Raw genomic sequence first — 7,093 nt, 5'->3', positions numbered from 1 at the left:
CAGGCAGAAGGCTACATATGTTGATTTTATAGACACAAGGCCACCGGTGTTCACCAAGGCAGATGAACCATTGGAGGCTGACGATTGGCTTCGAACCATGGAGCAGAAATTTGATCTCATTCCATGCATGAAGTTTCAGAAACTAGTCTTTGCTGCCCAGCAACTTAGAGGTGCAGCCGGTGCTTGGTATGCGAATCTTATGGCCATGCAGCCTGCAGGTGTTCTGTTAACTTGGACAGAGTTTCGTACTGCTTTCAGAGCCCATTATATCCCGGAGGGAGTTATGGCTATGAAGCTGGATGAATTCCTTGCTTTGAAGCAAGGGGATCAGATGGTTATGCAGTATATGGGAAGATTCAATCATCTATCGCAGTATGCATCTGAACATGTCAACATAGATGTCAAGAAAAAGAAATGGTTCATGAGAGGTCTGAATACCAAATTGCAGACTATGATGACAACTTGTACCAATGTCACTTATCATGAGGCAGTGAATATTGCAATTGCTTCAGAGGGAAAGTATCGGCAGCATAAGGAGCTCAAGAAGAAAAAGAGTATGCTGTCTGGACCTTTTAGGGGAAATCAGAAGAGGCAGAGGGTGATTTATCATCCAGTAAATCATAATCGTCCTCCTTATCGTCCGCCGTAGTTTTAAGCCGGTCAGCAATCAAATGTCCGCCCTGCTACAACTTATCAGAATCCACAACCAACAAATGCTCCTGGTGGTAATGCTCTAACGTCCCAGGGTCACAATTATCCATGTTATAATTGTGGAAGGACCAGTCATTTCTCAAGGGAATGTCCGTATCCAAGGCAGTCTAATCCAAATTATCAGAAGGCCCCTGTAAATCAACAACAGGGTCAGGCATACAACAAGAATAATAATCAAAATGCTCAGAAAGGCAAAGATAAAAGGAAGATAGGATAGGTGTTTTATATTCAAGCTGGGGAAATTCTGGAAGGGGAGCTAGTGATGATGGGTATGTTTCCTGTCGCCAATTATCCTACAGTTATACTTTTTGATTCGGGTGCATCTTATTCATTCATCAATAGAACATTTGTGGTAAAGCATAAAATTTTAATTGGGGCAACAAAGGAAAGTTTCTTTATACAGTCGCCTGGGGGACGTCTGTGTACTAAGGAAATGGTATACCAGGTACCCATAAACCTGGGTGGGCATATTTTTCCTACTACCCTGATTATCCTTAAGGATCAGGATATAGATGTAATCTTGGGAATGAATTAGATGTATCAGCATAAGGCTGTTATAGATGCTTTGAATAGAACAATAAGGGTGAGTTTGCCTAATAGTAATTCTCAACTTCTCATCCAACTTCCAACCTTAAGAAGATCAGTGGGCAAAGTTTGTGCAACTGTCGTCAAAGAGATTAGAGATATCCTGGTAGTGTGTGAATTTCCTGAAGATTTACCCAGTCTACCACCTGATAGGGATGTCCAGTTTAACATAGAATTACAACCTGGAACAGCTTCGATTTCTCGAAGAGCTTATAGGATGCCACCTAAGGAATTTGCCGAATTGAAGACTCAGTTGCAAGAATTGATTGAGAAGGGGTTTATCCAACCTAGTTCATCACCTTGGGGATGTCCGGCAATTTTTGTGAAAAAGAAAGATGAGACCCTGAGGTTATGTGTTGACTATCGTCCGTTGAATGAAGTAACCATCAAGAATAAGTATCCCTTACCTCGGATAGATTTGCTTTTTGATCAACTGGCTGGTGGCAAAGTTTTCTCCAAGATAGATTTGAGGTCAGGATATCACCAAATCAAGATAAAGCCTAAAGATATTCCCAAAACGACATTTACCACAAGATATGGATTATATGAATACTTGGTAATGTCTTTTGGTTTGACAAATGCTCTAGCTCATTTCATGTATCTGATAAATTCAATATTCATGCCTGAGCTAGACAAGTTTGTAGTGGTGTTTATTGATGACATTCTAGTATATTCCAAGAATAAGGAAGAACATGCCGAACATCTCAAAATTGTTCTGACCCGTTTGAGAGAACATCAACTATATGCCAAGTTCAGCAAGTGTGATTTTTGGCTTAAGGAAGTACAATTTCTTGGACATATCTTGTCAGCTGAAGGCGTTGCAGTTGATCCAAGCAAAGTGAAGGATGTGCTTGATTGGAAACCGCCAACCACAGTTCATCAAGTTCAGAGTTTTCTGGGATTGACGGGGTATTACCATCGGTTTATTCTAGATTTCTCTAAAGTATCAAAGTCCATAACTGAGTTGTTGAAGAACCAAGTCAAGTTTGTCTGGTCATCTGATTGTGAAGAGGCTTTCTAGACTTTGAAGAGACTGTTGACCACTACACCAATATTAGCCCAACCTGATATCGAGAAGCCATTTGATGTTTATTGTGATGCTTCGGGTATTAGTATTAGATATGTGTTGATACAAGAAGGCAAAGTCATTGCTTATGCATCCAGGCAACTTAAGCAACATGAAGAACACTATCCGACTCATGATCTGGAGTTAGCAGCTGTGGTCCATGCTCTGAAGATTTGGCAGCATTACCTGCTTGGTAATACGTGCCATATTTATACCAACCACAGGAGTTTAAAGTATATCTTTACTCAGTCAGAGTTGAACATGTGACAAAGAAGATGGTTAGAACTGATAAAAGATTATGACTTGGAAGTACATTATCACCCTGGTAAAGCAAATGTGGTTGCAGATGCCCTCAATCGCAAAAGTTATTGCAATTGTCTAGCAGTGAGAACAATGGGTTTGACTTTATGTCAAGAGATGGAGAAGTTGAATATAGAGGTAATTCAACAAGGTAGCTTGACCAACATAATTGTTGAAGCCACTATTCGAGATTAAGTTATTGTTGCTCAGAAAGAAAACAAGGGCATAGCCCATATCAAAGAAAGGGTCAGGAATGGAAAAGCAGAATGCTTCAGCATAGATGATGAAGGTGTGTTATGGTTCAAGGATCGCCTGGTGGTACCAAAGGTTCCTGAGTTGCGGCAGTCAATTCTAGAAGAGGCATATGCTACTAGGTTATCTATCCATCTGGGAAGTAACAAGATGTACCATGACTTGAAACAAAGATTTATGTGGACCAAAATGAAGATAGAGATTGCTAGATATATAGCAAAGTGTGATACTTATCAAAAGATGAAAGCTATACATTTGAGGTCTGCTGGAGAGTTACAACCATTACCTATTCTAGCTTGGAAGTGGGAGGACAGTAGTATGGACTTTATTATGGGTCTACCCAAGACATCAAAGGGCTTTGACTTAATATGGGTTATTGTAGATCGACTAACCAAGTCAGCACATTTTCTTCCCGTCCGGAATACATATTCCACTATCCAATATGCCAGGATATATTTAGCAAGAATCATGAGCCTCCATGGAGTACTAAAGACCATTGTGTCAGATAGGGGTACACAGTTTGTCTTCAGCTTTTGGAAATAGTTGCATTCTTCATTGGGTACCAAACTACTGTATAGTATAGCTTATCATCCGCAGACTGATGGACAGACTAAAAGAGTCAATCAAGTACTTGAAGATATGTTAAGGTGTTGTGTCCTTAACTATTCTAATAAGTGGGACGAATGCTTACCTTTGATCGAGTTCTCATACAACAATAGTTATCAAGAAAGCATTAGAATGGCTCTATTTGAAGCACTCTATGGTCGTAGATGCAGAACATCGCTGAGTTGGTATGAGCCTGGAGAAAGAAGGTTCTTTGGGGTTGACCTTGTGAAAGAAACAAAAGACAAAGGTTAGGCAAATACAAAGTAATTTGAAGATAGCTCAGTCCCGACAAAAGAGTTATGCGGATAAATGACGTAGACCATTAACATTTAACAAGGGGGATTTTGTATATCTGAAAGTATCACCAATGAAGAGAGTTACCCGTTTTGGTGTTAAAGGCAAGTTGGCACCTCGATATATTGGACCATTTCAAATTTTGGAGAGGTATGGAAAAGTGGCATATCGCTTAAAATTACCAGAACATTTATCAACTGTACATGATGTGTTCCATGTTTCTCAATTGAAGAAGTGTCTCCAAGTGCCTGAGCAGAATGTTGAGGTTGAAGGAGTGGAACTTGAACCAGATTTGACTTATTCCGAATATCCTATCCGAGTTTTGGATCAGAAAGATCGTGTTACTCGAAGGAGAACAATCAAGTTCTACAAGATACAATGGAATCAACATTCAGAAGAAGAAGCTACTTGGGAATCAGAAGATTACTTGTTAGAAAATTTTTCAGAGTTTCTTGCGTCGATATAGCATAATGTTAGTTTGCTTTGTTGTGGCGAACCCTATTTGTAAAGGAACCTTAGCTGTTTTATGAACAAGTTGTGAATGTTTTTGGATTGACCCATTTCCTTTTCCATTACTTACCCTATGACTTTGAATCTCAGGACGAGATTTCTTTTAGGGAGAAGGATTGTAACACCCTGGGTGTTTAAATACTAAAAACAGGACATGTCATCATATGCATTGCAAGGCATTTGGTCATATTGCAAACTTTGATATGCATTCACTAGAACAAGTTTACATTTATGTTATGAGTGTTGCCTTGTAAGGTTTGAATTGAGTTTAAAATTTGGTTTGGATTTGAATTTTCAAGAAAACCCTGATTTTCAGTATTTAAATCCTACCCTAAAAACTCATTTCAAAATCTAAGCATATTTTGGGGTTGAGCTTAAAAGCAAAAGTGTAGAGCTTGTCAAGTTACATAAAGTTTGTTTTTGGAGTTTTCAAAGTTGTTATGAAAAATTTGAAGTAATTTGAAAAGGCGAAATGTACTTAAAGTGTCCCCTTTTGAATTCAAATTTGCATTTCAAAATGTAGATCAAATTAGGGGGTGGTTATAAAAGCAAAGTTGTAGAACTTTGAATTTTGAGCAACTTATATTTTTGGAGATTTTTGAGTTGTTACACAAATTTGGGAGTAATTTGGCTTTGAAAACGAATGGCAATTCTGTAATTAAAGGGAACAGTGCTCACCGCTTAAGCTACATGGCCGGCGACCTTCTTCGGCATTCCTGGCGCGTCGTGGCCGTCTGTGGCGTCGCACTGGTGCGGGAAAAGGCTTCGTCGTGGCTTCCTCTGGCTTCCTGGCCGTCCTTTAAAAGCCGAGACGCTGTCGTCATCGTTCTTTTCTCCCCCTCTGTTTTCACCGCCGCCGCCGTTGCCATAGCTCCGTTGAGCTTTTGCTGTCGCCGTAGCGCCTTCCAATCCTTGGCAACACTTGCCACAGCTCCGCTGGTTCCTTGCACACTCAGCCGAACCATCCTTGACGCTTGCCTCCACTGAGAACCCGTTGTCCACGCCTTTCTTCCTCGCGGTCGGCAACCTCACCGTCGTGGGCGTGTCATCGTGGCCAGAGCTCTCCGGTGAGCTTTTGCTTCTGCTCATCGCAGCTCCAGCTCCGCCTTGTTCTTGTAATGCTCTATGACCGGTTGATTGCTCGTTTTGTCCATCACAGTCACCAGAAAATCGCTGTCACCGTCGCTTGCGCCGCCGGGATCACTGTGAACGTCGACCGACGTATCCGTAGCTTCTCTGACCTCGTTCTTTGCTCCATCACGTTCGGGGTGAGCTACTGATCCTTCCTGTGCCGTTTATTTAACCGTTACCGGTCTCCTATCGCCGGCATAGCTCAGCCATGCAGTCGTGGCCGCCATGGCCGGCGTGAAGCTTGAACCTTGCCGTAATTAGTCGAACTGGTGCCCCAAATCGTTGTGCCTTGTTGTGGTGATCACCGTGGTGCCTTTGTCTTCGCCGTTGGTCTCGCCGTCGGCGAGTTATCATCGGTCACTGCGCGTGTCGCCGGAGTCAAAGCCGGAGGTTGAAGATGACATGTGGGGTCACCCTGCCAGTGACTCAGCGTTCAAAATGGAATTTTTCTATTTTCAGAAATGGATGAATAGTATGAGTTTTTGTTATTTTTATGTAGATTTATTTAGAGCTCCAAAAATTATGAAAATTTTTGTGTGACTTCTATGTGATGTATATTATTTAGGAAAAATATGAAATATTGTTTTTCAGTACTTTTTAAATGTGATAAAAATTGCTCAATTAATTAATAAATGAGTTTCCATGATTTTTTTCTAGGCTTATTTATTTATCCAAAAATTATAAAAATTGTTTTGCCACTTAGTTATCATGTGATGAATATTTACAAAAATTTTGAGATCAATTGGAACAAGTTGATTTATTTCATAATTCTTAATTAAATAATTAATTCATAAAAGCAAATAATAACTTTTAATGATTTAGGTTTTGATTGAATTTTTGATTGAGTGATGTCCTTGGGTCATTAGTTGGTAATGATCTTTGGCAAGTGAGGTTAGTATTACGGAAAGGTTTAGTTAGTTTGACTTGTAACTATACCGCGAAGGAAAGTTGTATTCAAGTTGTTAATTTTACATCCATCATCAAGCATCATGTTTCGTATTCCGCATCATGTTAAACATGGCATTATTACTACATGTAGTGAACGAAGGTGAACACGTGGTAGTTAATCAAGTTGTGGAGGAGGTTAATCCATCTGTTGAGGTCGGATCTGATACTTGTGGAATGTCGCAGGAACCTAACTTTTCCGTCAATGAAGGCAAGCCCCGGATGCATTTAAACCTATCTTGTGTTTTACAAATTGAGTTCGCTTTTGCTTTTCTTTACTGCATTAAGTGATTAGGAGTTAAGTGAGAACCTAATTGATGCATTACCAATCTTGTTTTCCATATCTACCTTGTTACCAGTTTTAATTCATATATGCCTAGTTTTGCTTAGCTATGCTTAGAACGATGAAAGTCGGGTGATTATCTGTCATCTGCAAGTTTTAAATAGAACTTTGGTTACTTATGTTATCATGTGATATGAGCATGGGGAGTAAGAAATCTAGACCGGACGGACTCGGTGTGTGTGAGCCACAAGACATGGAGGTCTTGTGAGCGGGTTCTCTCTGCCTGTGTCGATTAAGGCCCGTACCGTTGTTGAACTGCATGAGGTGAGACTTTGTAGTACTAACCACATATTCCGGTAAGCCTTAACTTGGCTATTCTATTACGAGAATGGCTACTCGCGCACTGGGAG

Source organism: Miscanthus floridulus, unplaced genomic scaffold (genome assembly GCF_019320115.1).
Source record: "Miscanthus floridulus cultivar M001 unplaced genomic scaffold, ASM1932011v1 fs_432_4_5, whole genome shotgun sequence".
Classification (NCBI taxonomy): domain Eukaryota; kingdom Viridiplantae; phylum Streptophyta; class Magnoliopsida; order Poales; family Poaceae; genus Miscanthus; species Miscanthus floridulus.
This window is presented reverse-complemented; position numbering follows the sequence as displayed.